Raw genomic sequence first — 14,824 nt, forward strand, 5'->3', positions numbered from 1 at the left:
GTATATCTAATTTAAACATGTACAAGTGCTTCTCACTAAATTAGAATATCACTAAAAAGTAAATGTATTTCAGTTCTTTAATACAAAAAGTGAAACTCATTATACTGTATAGCATCATTACAGAATGATCTATTTCAATTGTTTTTTTCTGTTAATGTTGATGATTATTGATTACAACCATTGAACACCCTAAAGACATTATCTCAGTAAATTAGAATACTTTATAACTTGAAAAATGATTTTAAAATCCGAAATGTTGGCCTACTAAAATGTATGTTCAGTAAATGCACTCAATACTTGGTAGGGGCTCATTTTGCATCAATTACTGCATTAATGCAGTCTCCTTGGCCTAGGAAAGATGCTTCTGGGTTTGTCTATTGGTCATACGTGACTTGACACAGGGAATGCGACACATGTCCAGGATATGTGCTGTGGTGGCTCTTGAAGCAGTGACTCCAGCAGCAGTCTACTCCTTGTGAATCTCCCCCAAATTTTTGAATGGGCTTTTCTTAACAATCCTTTAAAGGCTACGGTTATCCAGGCTGCTTGTGCGCCTTTTTCTACCACACTTTTTCCTTCCACACAACTTTCCATTAATATGCTTGGATACTGCACTCTGAACAGTCAGCTTCTTTAGCAGTGACTTTTTGTGGCTTACCCTCCTTGTGGAGTGTGTCAATAACTGCCTTCTGGACATCTGTCAAGTCAGCAGTCTTCCCCATGATTGTGGAGCCTACTGAAACAGACTAAGGGACCTTTTTAAATGCTTAGGAAGCCTTTGCAGGTGTTTTTGTTAATTATTCTAATTTACAGAGATAATGACTTTTGTGTTTTCATTGGCTGTAAGTCATAATCATCAACATTAACAGAAATAAACCCTTGAAATAGATCACTCTGTTTGTAATGACTCTATATAATATATGAGTTTCACTTTTTGTAGAACTAAAATAAATTAACTTTTTGATGATATTCTATTTTAGCGAGAAACACTTGTATATGAATGCACACCCTCATTTTAACCCCTTTATCCCATATGACGTACTAGCCCGTCGAGGTGACCTGGGGCTTAATTCCCAGTGACGGGATAGTACTTCATAGGTGATCGGCCGCGCTATGTGACAGGAGCGGTCAAGTACTGCTCGAGGCACATTAACCCCCCGAACACTACGATCAAACATGATCGCAGTGTTCAGTAGGCATAGGGAAGCATCGCGCAGGGAGGGGGCTCCCTGCGTACTTCCCTAAGATCCTCGGAACAACGCAATGTGATCATGTTGCTCAGAGGGTCTCCTACCTCTTCCTCCCTGCAGGCCCCGGATCCAAAATGGCCGCAGGCTCCTTCCGGGTCCTGCAGGGAGGTGGCTTTCAAGCGCCTGCTCAGAGCAGGCGCCGGGAAGCCTCCCTGCAGTGCCTGTCAGATCAATGATCTGACACACTGCTTTGCAAAATGTCAGATCGCTGATCTGACACTATAGTATGATGGCATACCCTGGGGAAATGTTATAAAGTAAAAAGAAAAATATTTACATGTGTAAAAAAAAATATTGTTCCAATAAATACATTTCTTTATCTAAATAAAAAAAAAACAATAAAACTACACATATTTAGTATCGCCGTGTCCGTAACGACCCGACCTATAAAACTGTCCCACTAGTTAACCCCTTCAGTGAACACCGTAAAAAAAGGGGAAAAAACATTGCTTTATTATCATACCACCGTACAAAAAGTGGAATAACACGCGATCAAAAAGACAGATATAATAGCCATGGTACCGCTGAAAATGTCATCTTGTCCTGCGAAAAATGAGCCGCCAAACAGCATCATCAGCGAAGAAAATAAAAAAGTTATAGTCCTCAGAATAAAGCGATGCAAAAATAATTTTTTTTAAATATAAAATAGTTTTTATGATATAAACGCCCTGAAAAGAAATTCATGAATAGCTGGTTTTTGGTCATTCTGCCTCACAAAAATTGGAATGAAAAGCGATCAAAAAATGTCGCGTTCCCGAAAAAGTTACCTATAAAAACTTCAACTCGTCCCGCAAAAAACAAGACCTCACATGACTCTGTGGACCAAAACATGGAAAAATTATAGGTCTCAAAATGTGGAGACGCAAAAACTATTTTTTGCAATAAAAAGCGTCTTTTAGTGTGTGACAGCTGCCAATCATAAAAATCCGCTAAAAAACCTGCTATAAAAGTAAACCAAACCCCCCTTCATCAACCCCTTAGTTAGGGAAAATTAATAAAATTAAAAAAATGTATTTATGTCCATCTTCCCATTAGGGTTAGAGTTTGGGCTAAAGTTAGGGTTAGGGTTGGGGCTAAAGTTAGGGTTAGGGTTGGGGCTAAAGTTAGGGTTGAGGCTAAAGTTAGCGTTAGGGCTACAGTTAGGGTTGGGGCTAAAGTTAGGGATGAGGCTACAGTTAGGGTTAGGGATGGGGTTAAAGTTAGGGTTAGGGTTGGGCCTAAAGTTAGGGTTTGGATTACATTTATGGTCAGAATTAGGGTTGAGATTAGGGTTAGTGGTGTGGTTAGGGTTATGGTTGGGATTAGAGTAAGGGGTGTGTTGGAATTAGGGGTGTGGCTAGGGTTGGGATAAGGGTTAGGGGTGTGTTAGGGTTAGGGGTGTGTTGGGGTTAGGGATGTGATTGGGATTAGGGTTAGGGGCATGTTCGGGTTAGGGGTATGGTTAGGGTTATGGTTAGGGATGGGATTAGGGTTAGGGATGTGTTTTGGTTAAGGTTTCAGTAAGAATTGGGTGGTTTCCACTGTTTAGTCACATCAGGGGCTCTCCAAATGCGACATGACGTCCGATCTCAATTCCAGCCAATTCTGCATTGAAAAAGTAAAACAGTGCTCCTTCCCTTCTGAGCTCTCCTGTACACCCAAACTAGCGTTTACCCCAACATATAGGGTATCAGCATACTCAGGACAAATTGGCCAACAACTTTTGGGGTTCAATTTCTCCTGTTACCCTTGGGAAAATACAAAACCGGGGGCTAAAAAGTAATTTTTGTGGGAAAAAAAGATTTTTTTTTCATGGCTCTGCGTTATAAACTGTAGTGAAACACTTGGGGGATCAAAGTTCTCACAACACATCTAGATAAGTTCCTTGGGGGGGTCTAGTTTCCAATATGGAGTCACTTGTGGGGGTTTCTACTGCTTAGGTACATCAGGGGCTCTGCAAATGCAAAGTGACGCCTGCAGACCAATCCATCTAAGTCTGCATTCCAAACGGCGCTCATTCCCTTCCGAGTTCTGCCATGCGCCCAAACGGTGGTTCCCCCCACCTATGGGGCATTAGCGTACTCAGGACAAACTGGACAACAACTTTTGGGGTCCAATTTCTTCTGTTACCCGTGGGAAAATACAAAACTGGAGGCTAAAAAATAATTTTTGTGTTATTTTCATGGCTCTGCGTTCTAAACTGTAGTGAAACACTTGGGGGTTCACAGTTCTCACAACACATCTAGATAAGTTCCTTAGGGGGTCTACTTTCCAAAATGGTGTCACTTGTGGGGGTTTCCACTGTTTAGGCATATCAGGGGCTCTCCAAACGCGACATGGCGTCCTATCTCAATTCCAGTCAATTTTGCATTGAAAAGTCAAATGGCGCTGTTTCCCTTCCGAGCTCTACCATGTGCCCAAACAGTGGTTTACCCCCACATATGGAGTATCAGCGTACTCAGGACAAACAAATTGCACAACAACTTTTGCGGTCAATTTCTTCTGTTCCCCTTGGGGAAATAAAAAATTGGGGGTGAAATATAATTTTTGTGAAAAAATATGATTTTTTATTTTTATGGCTCTTCATTATAAACTTCTGTGAAGCACTCGGTGGGTCAAAGTGCTCACCACACATCTAGATAAGTTCCTTAGGGGGTCTACTTTCCAAAATGGTGTCACTTGTGGGGGTTTCCACTGTTTAGGCATATCAGGGGCTCTCCAAACGCGACATGGCGTCCTATCTCAATTCCAGTCAATTTTGCATTGAAAAGTCAAATGGCGCTGTTTCCCTTCCGAGCTCTACCATGTGCCCAAACAGTGGTTTACCCCCACATATGGAGTATCAGCGTACTCAGGACAAATTGCACAACAACTTTTGCGGTCAATTTCTTCTGTTCCCCTTGGGGAAATAAAAAATTGGGGGTGAAATATAATTTTTGTGAAAAAATATGATTTTTTATTTTTATGGCTCTTCATTATAAACTTCTGTGAAGCACTCGGTGGGTCAAAGTGCTCACCACACATCTAGATAAGTTCCTTAGGGGGTCTACTTTCCAAAATGGTGTCACTTGTGGGGGGTTTCAATGTTTAGGCACATCAGGGGCTCTCTAAAACGCGAAATGCCGTCCTATCTCAATTCCAGTCAATTTTGCATTGAAAAGTCAAATTGCGCTGTTTCCCTTCCGAGCTCTGCCATGCGCCAAAACAGTGGTTTACCCCCACATATGGGGTATCAGCGTACTCAGGACAAATTTATCAACAACATTTGGGGTCCAATTTCTCTTGTTACCCTTGGTAAAATAAAACAATTGGAGCTGAAGTAAATTTGTTGTGAAAAAAAGTTAAATGTTCATTTTTTTTAAACATTCCAAAAATTCCTGTGAAACACCTGAAGGGTTAATAAAATTCTTGAATGTGGTTTTGAGCACTTTGAGATGTTCAGTTTTTAGAATGGTGTCACACTTGGGTATTTTCTATCATATAGACCCCTCAAAGTGACTTCAAATGTGATGTGGTCCCTAAAAAAAATGGTATTGTAAAAATGAGAAATTGCTGGTCAACTTTTAACCCTTATAACTCCCTAACAAATAAAATTTTGGTTCCAAAATTGTGCTGATGTAAAGTAGACATGTGGGAAATGTTACTTATTAAGTATTTTGTGTGACATATCTCTGTGATTTAAGGGCATAAAAATTCAAAGTTGGAAAATTGCGAAATTTTCAAAATTTTCACCAAATTTCTGTTTTTTTTCCACAAATAATTGCAGGTAATATCAAAGACATTTTACCACTATCACGAAGTACAATATGTCACGAGAAATCATTGTCAGAATCATCAGGATCCGTTGAAGCGTTCCAGAGTTATAACCTCATAAATGGACAGTGGTCAGAATTGTAAAAATTGTCCCGGTCATTAACGTGCAAACCACCCTTGGGGGTTAAGGGGTTAATTGGATGGCTAATGTTCCATTAGATTCATGTGACATTGTGACATGACTGCAGGTTAATGGACATGTATACATATGGTGTATTCATGCTGTTTTATATATGACAACTTAATATTTGGTTGAACATCCTTTGGAATAAATGAATACAATCAATTGCTTCCTATAACCATCAACAAGCTTCTTACACCTCTCAACTGGAGTTTTGAACCAGGTCTCTCATATTTGATAAGTGTCTTCTCCCAACAGCAATTTTAAGATCTCTCCACAGGTGTTCAATGAGTTTTAGATCTGGACTCATTGTTAGCCACTTCAGAACTCTTCAGTGTTTTTGTTTCTATCCATTTCTGTTTTGTTTTTTTTAAGTATTTTGGGGATAATTGTCCTGCTGCAAGACTCATGACAGTGGGTCCTACATTACGACCAAAAATCTGTTGGTAATCTTCAGATTTCATGATGCCTTGCACATATTCAAGGTACTCAATGCCAGAGGCAGCAGAAAACCCCCCAAATATCAGTGAAAGCCCACCATTTGACTGTATTGACTGTATGCACTGTGTTCTTTTCTTTGCAGACCTTATCCATTTTCAGTAAACAGTAGGATGATGTGCTTTAGCAAGAAGCTCTATCTTGGTCCCATCAATCCACAAAATGCTTTCCCAGAAGGATTTTGGATTACTCTTAGACATTTTGGCAAACTGCAGTATAACTTTTTTATGTCTCTGTGTCAGCAGTGGGGTTCTCCTGGTTACCTTTGAGCCGTAACTATATATAGGAATATATATTCAGTGAGTGAAATAAGTATTGAACATGTCACAAATTTTGTAACTAAATATATTTCTAAAGGTGTTAGTGACATGAAATTCTCACCAGATGTCGATAACAATCCAATCCACACGGGCAAATAAATCAAACCATAGATGTCCATAAATTGATATGTGTAATATTGAGAAATGACACAGGGATAAAGTATTGAACACATGAAGAAAGAGAAAGTCATCATCAGCTGAAATCTATCAGTAATTAGAAAGCAGTCCTGCCACTTATAGAAATGTTTCTCATTACCAAGGTGCCACACAAGAAACATCATTTCACCTTAAACCATTCATGACATGGTTTAAGGCAACATTTCAGACAGATGAGTGAAAATAATTATCAGAAGAGTTGTCCAATAGCCAAGAGCCTCCTGTGGAGCACTACAGAAAGACCTGGAATCAGCAGGTACAATTTGCACGCTCACCATACAAGAATCTTTTGCTGAATAAAACCACGTTCAAGCGTGTTTAAAGTTTGGTTAACATTAGACAAACCTGTGAAATACTGGGAGAATATAGTCTGGTCAGAAGTGACCAAAATTGAATTCTTTGGAGGACAAAAGGCACTTCATATCACTCCAAAAACATCGTGCCAGCAGTGAAGCTTGGAGATGGGAACATCACGGTGTGGGGCTGTTTTCAGCATATGGCACTGGAAAACTTCATATAATTGAAGAAAGGATGAAAGGACAAATGTAAATAAACATTCTTGATAAAAATCTGCTGCCACCTACCACGATGATGAAGATGAATTGAGAGTAGACATTTCAGCAAGACAACGATACCAAACACACAGCCAAGTAAACTCTCAATTCGTTTCAGGAAAAAAAATATTGCAGCTAGAATAGCCCAGCCAATCACCTGACCTGAATCCAACAGAACATTTATGGAAGAAACTGAAGCTTAGGATTCATAGAAGGATCCCCCAGAATCTTCAGGATTTGAAAGTGTTTGTGTGGAAAAATGGAACAAAATCACATCTGAGCAATGCATGTCACTAGTTTCTCCATGTAGGAGGAGTCTTGAAGCTGTCATTAGAAAAATGGCTTTTGTACGACTAGTTTCTCCATACAGGAGGCGTCTAGAAGCTGTCATTAGAAAAAAGGCTTTTGTACGAAGTATTAAATAAATTTAATTAAGAGTGTTGAATACTTTTTCCCTGTATTATTTCTCATTATCACATATAACTTTATTTATGGTTTGATTTCCTTGTCTGTGAGGATTGAATGGTTTGTTACTGACATAGGTTGAGAATTTCATGTCAATATCACCTTTAGAAATATATTTACATAGGAAGTTGGTGACATGTTGAATACTTATTTTACCCACTGTACAAGTATTAAAATGTATAGATAAATTTTCATAGTAAAATCTATTCATACTATGGTACTACTAAAAGATCTTGATCATCAAGGTATTCTAAGTCAAGTGGACAGCACACATGAAAAAAATACCAAAAAATAATTATGGTATTAAAATAGCCCCTGAAACCTTTACACCAACAGTTCCCATGAAATAATGAGAATTGTGAATATAGGCATCTAGGTAAGGTGATTCAGAACTTTTTGGAATGTGTACGATCAATATTCAAAGTGATGAAAGACGCCAAAGTATCTAAGAAAATGCTCTTGTCGTTACAAGCTGAAATGTATTAGCACAATATGTACAACACTAAAACAATACTGATAACATCATGTGTCCACCTTGTGGCACATTCCCATGCTTTCTCAGGATAAGGCACAGCAATATCACACAGCTTTTTTTTTGCTTCCGGAATAGGTTCAGTCAAGTATTCCACATCAAAAAACAACAGTCTGTCTTTTGTATTATTAAATAATCTTCAGAAGCTTGAAACAATTCTGGTTGCTTTCATTCTTGGCTCATATAAGAACACTGGGATCCAGCGAGTCTGTGCACTGCTGACCTACAGGCATTGTTTTCCGAAACAAAACCTGCAAAAACACACATTCATTATTTTGTGCAACTAAAAATACTCATTTTTTCAGAGATTACAGTGTTAATATTCAGGAAGTGATGGGAGCGGTGACATTTCTTTTCAACATGCTTTTTTTTTTTAAAGCTCTTCACACAATGAAATACTATGTGCATGTAATATTGGCCAGATTTCTACTTCTACTTGTGATCAGCTTAAAAAGTTTATGTTAGGGTACCGTCACACAGTGGCACTTTGGTCGCTAGGACGGCACGATCCGTGATGTTCCAGCGATATCCTTACGATCTCGCTGTGTCTGACACGCTACTGCGATCAGGGACCCCGCTGAGAATTGTTCGTCATAGCAGATCGTTTGAAACTTTATTTCGGCGCTGGATTTCCTGCTGACATCGCTGAATCGGCGTGTGTGACGCCGATTCAGCGATGTCTTCACTGGTAACCAGGGTAAACATCGGGTTACTAAGCACAGGACCGCACTTAGTAACCCGATATTTACCCTGGTTACCAGTGTAAATGTAAAAAAAAACCAAACACTGCATACTTACATTCCCGGTGTCTGGTCATGTCCCGCGCCTTCAGCTTCCCGCACTGACTGGTGAGCGCCGGCCAGCCGTAAAGTACAGCGGTGACGTCACCACTGTGCTTTCCGGCTGTCCGGCGCTCACTGTCAGTGCAGAGAAGCACAGCGCCGAGGGACGCGACAGGAATGTAAGTATGTAGTGTTTTTTTTTTACGTTTACGCTGGTAACCAGGGTAAACATCGGGTTACTAAGCGCGGCCCTGTGCTTAGTAACCGATGTTTACCCTGGTTACCGGGGACTTCGGGATCGTTGGTCGCTGGAGAGCTGTCTGTGTGACAGCTCTCCAGCGACCAAACAGCGATGCTGCAGCGATCGACATCGTTGTCGTATCGCTGCAGCGTCGTTTTAGTGTGACGATACCCTTAGTGTTGGAAAAACAAATAGAAAAGTTTTTTCAAAAGTTGAATGATTCATTCACGTGTGTGTATGTGTGTGTGAGTGTTTGTGTGTGTGTGAGAGAGAGTGTGCGTGTGAGTGTGTGTGTGTGTGAGTGTGTATGTGTGTGTGTGTGAGTGAGAAGAGAGAGTGTGTGTGTGTGTATGTGATGAGCTGCGGTGAGCTGTGTGTGTGTGGTGAAGGACAATGATATTGGTGGGGGGAGACAATGATGGAGGTGATGGGCAATGATGGTGGTTGGGGGAGACAATGATGGAGGTGATGGGCAATGATGGTGGGGGGAAGACAATGATGGAGGTGATGGGCAATCATGGTGAGGTAGGGAATGATGGAGGTGATGGTCAATGAGGGTGAGGGGAGGCAATGATGGTGGGGGAGGCAATGATGGAGGTGATGGGCAATGATGGTGGTGGTGGGGAGGCAATGATGGAGGTGAGGGGAGGCAATGATGGAAGTGATGGGCAGTTAAGGTGGGGGAGACAATGAAAGAGGTGATGGGCAATCATGGTGAGGGAGGGAATGATGGAGGTGATGGGCAATGAGGGTGAGGGGAGGCAATGATGGTGGGGGAGGCAATGATGGAGGTGATAGGTAATGATGGTGGGGAGGCAATGATGGAGGTGATAGGAAATGATGGTGGGGAGGCAATGATGGAGGTGATGGGCAAAGGTGGTGGGGGAGGCAATGATGGAGGTGATGGGCAATGGTGGTGGGGGGAGGCAATGTTGGAGGTGATGAGCAATGATGGTGGGGGGAGAGGCAATGATGGAGGTGATGGGCAATGGTGGTGGTGGGAGGCAGTGATGGAGGTGATGAAATGGGCTATGATGGTGGTGGGGTGAGGCAATGATGGAGGTGATGGGCAAGGATGGTGGTGGGGGAGGCAAGGATGGTGGTGGGGGAGGCAATGATGGTGGTGGGGGGAGGCAATGATGGAGGTGATGAAATGGACAATGATGGGGAGGAGGCAATGATGCAGGTGGTGGAATGAGCAGTGATGGAGGTGGTGGGGGAGAATGATAGGTGTGGTGGGGGAGAATGCAATGATGGAGGTGGTGATGAGGACAATGATGGGGGTGGAGAGGGGCTGCATTATACTTTATGAGGGGGCTACATTATATTCTGTGGGAGGACTGCATTATTCTCAGGGGACTACATTATATTATGGGGGGCTACATCATACTATGTGAGGGGGCTACAGTATACTCTATGGGGGGCTGCATTATATTCTGTGGTGGGGCTGCATTCTCTCAGTTGACTACATTATATTCTGTGGGGGCTGCATTATACTATATGAGGGGGCTGCATTATACCCTATGAGGGTGCTACATTATATTCTATGGTGGGGACTGCGTTATACCTGAGGGGGTTGCATTATGTTTTGTGGGGTGCTGCATTATATTCTATTAGAGGGGACTGCGTTATATTTTATGAGGGGGCTAAATTATATTCTGCGAGGGGGCTACCCCAACCCTTGCTACATAATTAAGACGTGTACTACCTTATATTATACCCTGATATTAGCGCTTTTTACTGCACAATTGGTGGTCTTGTATCTATTTCTATGTAGCTACATAGTGGGCCCCAAGAATGATTTTCTATGGTGGGCCCAAGGTGCTCCAGTCCGACACTGTTCACGTTGATGATAAAAATCACATTTGTAGCTGTATGAATGTATGAGGACATATAGTTTTAATGATTAGACACGTCCCGAAGTACTAAAAATATTGTCCATGTCAGCAGTGTTGAATGTCCATCAGTTCAATTATTTTTGTTGCAGAATGTCTAATAGAAAAATAGAGAACATAAACTGAGTGGCCCCATTATTAGACACACCCTTCTAGTGCCTCGTCATTTAGCCTTCTCATCAATTCATTGTGGCATAAAAGAAATTAGATGTGAATTATTCGGCACAAATATTGTCCACATAGACAGTATAGCTTCTTGTAGTTCCATAAATGAGATGGAAGGAATGACATGCTAGAACATCTGATTCTAAACTGTTCCAGAGATGCTCTAAAGCAGTGATTTTCAACCTTTTTTGAGCCGCGGCACACTTTTTATACTTAAAAAATCCCGGGGCACACCACCAACCAAAATGGTGCGTCCAGGTTTGAGATGAAAGTCTGCAGTCATTCTATGTGACTGCAGGCTTCTGAATTCTCACAGCGCAAGCACTGCACACTTTTAGGATTCTCCCTTTCCGGTGGCCAGAGTGGACAGTCATGACAGCACAAGTATGTGATTTGGATACTTCTGGCCACATTCTAACTAGACGTGTCCGGCCTCAGTCAATTCATTTTCATTGAATGAGGCCACACATGTCTAGTCAGCACGTGACCACATGTATGTAAATCACCAACATCAGAGAATTATGATAGCAGTGTGCACTGTGAGAATTCAGAAGTCTGCAGTCACATAGTATGACTGCAGACTCATCACAACCTTGGACATCCCCTTTAATGTTCCTAACATAAATAAAAATATGAGAATTAGTATCACAAAAAAACACATTTACATCCAGCTACCTGATAGATGACGTTGTTTGTGGAGTCGCCTCTTTCTTTTCATCTTCATCTTGTCCAGATGCCATGATGACTTCTCATCCACCGGCAGAGCTCGTTTCTGCAGACTTCCATCTTCTCCTGTCTTCTGCAGCATATCCTGACACAACACCCTTAAAGATAGCAGTGTTATTATAATGCTCCGGAATAAAAATATCTGCCCTAGGCTGAGCCCCTGAGTAAATAATTGCCCCTCACTTTATTCCCAGCACATAATATGACCCTCACTGTCCCTCTTATGGTACATGCCATCCACACTACCCTCTCTCTTTTCCATACTTCACACTGCCTTCTCATACTGTGTCCCTCCTAGAGCGCCCAGTCTCTCTACTGTGCCCCTTCATTACACTCCTCCTACTTGGCATACTGTCTCCTCCTGGCTGTTACCCTCACACTACTCAGTATCTATTCTGTATCCACTCACACTTTCATCCCCCCCATACTGTCTGCACACATTTCTAATAGCCTCCTCATGTACATCCCCCCTGCTAACATACCCCTTTGCTCTCTCCATATTTCCTCCTCACACATTCCCCCCTCACACATTCCCCCGACTCCCCATACTGTCCTCACACATCCCATCACCGTTGCTCCCAATACTGTGTCAGCTCACATTTTTCCCCTCGCTACTGTGTCCACCCCCATCTCCCCACTCACCCCCACAGAATATATCCACTCCCCTTCCGATAGAATAAATCCATCCCCTTCCACACAGAATAAATGCACCCTGCCCCACACATGCTAAATAAATTCCAGCCCCCCCACGTACACACTGAATAAATCCCCCCCAAACACACTGAATAAATCTCCCCCACACACACTGAATAAATCGCCCCCCCACACACTGAATAAATCCCCCACACACACACTGAATAAATCCCCCCACACACACACTGAATAAATCCCCCCCCCACACACACTGAATAAATCCCCCCCACACACACTGAATAACCCCCCCCCACACACACTGAATAAATCTCCCCCACACACACTGAATAAATCCCCCCCCACACACACTGAATAAATCCCCCCCACACACACTGAATAAATCCCCCCCACACACACTGAATAAATCCCCCACACACTGAATTAATCCCCCCCACACACTGAATAAACCCCCCACACACACACTGAATAAATCCCCCCCACACACACTGAATAAATCTCCCCCACACACTGAATAAATCCCCCCCCACACACACTGAATAAATCCCCCCCACACACACTGAATAAATCCCCCCACACACACTGAATAAATCCCCCCCACACACACTGAATAAATCTCCCCCACACACACTGAATAAATCCCCCCCCACACACACTGAATAAATCCCCCCACACACTGAATAAATCCCCCCCACACACACTGAATAAATCCCCCCCACACACTGAATAAATCCCGACACACACACTGAATAAATCCCCCCACACTCTGAATAAATCCCCCCACACACTTAATAAATCCCCCGCACACTCTGAATAAATCCCCACACACACACACTGAATAAATCCCCCCCACACTTAATAAATCCCCCCACACACTTAATAAATCCCCACACACACACTGAATAAATCCCCACACACACACTGAATAAATCCCCCCACACACTTAATAAATCCCCCCCACACTCTGAATAAATCCCCCCCACACTTAGTAAATCCCCCCCCCCACACACTGAATAAATCCCCCCCACACACACTGAATAAATCCCCCCCACACTTAATAAATCCCCCCACACACTTAATAAATCCCCCCACACACTTAAATCCCCCCACACACACTGAATCTCCCCAACACACTTAATAAGTCCCACACACACTTAATAAATACCCCCACACACACTGAATAAATCCCCCCCACTGAATAAATCCTCCCCAACACACTGATTAAATACTGACTCCCCCAAACACTGAATAAATATTCCCCATAAACCCGCCCCACGCTGAATCTTCGGTGTCTTCAGCTCCACAAGTACAGGAGCACTTACCACCAAGTCTCTTTGTTCTGTCTTCATACACGTTGATACGGTGTGTGATCCGACATACGGCATAAACCACTTCTGTCTCCCAAATAAGCAGACTGTTCTCTGTAGTCTAACTTGTTTATTGGTAAACATGAGCGCGGTAAAACTATAAGAATACAAATGATTTGTATAAGTATTGGGCAAATAATAACATGACTGCAACTAACAGGGAAAGCATACAGGATGATGCAACTTCTATAATAACTACATACAGCAGGTAACCAAAAATCACATTTCCTGTGTACTAGCTGCTATACAGTTAATCACACTCTGTACAACATTACATAGCAAGAACAGGGATAATGGTCTTACCGGATAATCTTAACCGGAATGGCAAGTAAGTGAGGTAGTTCAACACAGCAGATTAACACGTGTGTCCAGGGAAATACACAGAGAGAAAATGGAGTTTCCCCTTCCCATGATACCTTGGTGAATCCCAGAATGCAACACTCTAATAGTTACTGAAAAACACAGGTAATAAATTTAACCACCACTGGGTGGTGCTATAACACAGCAAAACCAAAACTATGGTATTAAACCTTTTTAAAGCTAGATACGAAACCTGACCTTCGCTAGAATGGGCAGAACACTCCCCGCTTGGCATCAACCGATGCCACCCACAGGTTCTTTTGGCGAAAACAGTAAGACAAGTTCCGCAACTGGTCTGAGGAATAGTTTACTCTCCCCGGACTTGCCTACTTTGACCTCGACCTTACGCACCTTCCCATCTTTGCTTGGGAGTATCTTAGTGATGAGGCCTAGTGGCCACTCATTACGGTGAGACTGGCTGTCTTTCATGAGAACGACATCACCGGTTTTGATGTTTGGTTTGTCGGTCTGCCACTTCTTCCTGGGTTGTAAGGTAGAGAGGTACTGCTTCCTCCATCTGTCCCAGAAGGTATTAGAGAGACTTTGGACTTGTCTCCATTGTCGTCTGTAGAGGTCCTTGTTGCTAAATTCTCCAGGTGGAGCGCTGAGAACGCTGGCTTTCTGAGTAAGTAACATGGCAGGAGTGAGAATGGTCGGATCCTCAGAGTCACTAGAAAGTGAAGTCAATGGTCTAGCATTAATAATGGCCGAAACTTCTGCCAGGAATGTGGTCAAACTTTCATGTGTGAGTCTTGCGCTACCTGCTTGCAAGAAGATGGAGTCGAGGATTCTGTGTGCCATTCCTATCATCCTCTCCCAAGCACCTCCCATGTGAGAAGAGTGTGGAAGATTGAAAGTCCAGGTGCATCCCTGCTCGTTCAAGTATCTTTCCACACTGGTGGTGTCTAGGTTGAAAGGAATTTGAAGTTCTTTCACTGCTCCTACAAAG

The 14,824-nt window shown here is 42.6% G+C and overlaps 1 long non-coding RNA gene across 1 annotated transcript; it reads right to left on the minus strand.

The window, feature by feature from the left end:
• Window positions 1-7,623: 7,623 nt before the first annotated feature.
• Window positions 7,624-13,595, minus strand: LOC138641389 (uncharacterized). The gene is made up of 3 exons (XR_011313810.1): window positions 13,471-13,595; window positions 11,447-11,595; window positions 7,624-7,939 (listed from the first exon to the last, which is right to left on the minus strand). It is a non-coding gene; the product is annotated as an uncharacterized lncRNA (long non-coding RNA).
• Window positions 13,596-14,824: the final 1,229 nt, after the last annotated feature.

This window comes from Ranitomeya imitator, chromosome 6, assembly GCF_032444005.1.
Source record: "Ranitomeya imitator isolate aRanImi1 chromosome 6, aRanImi1.pri, whole genome shotgun sequence".
Classification (NCBI taxonomy): Eukaryota; Metazoa; Chordata; class Amphibia; order Anura; family Dendrobatidae; genus Ranitomeya; species Ranitomeya imitator.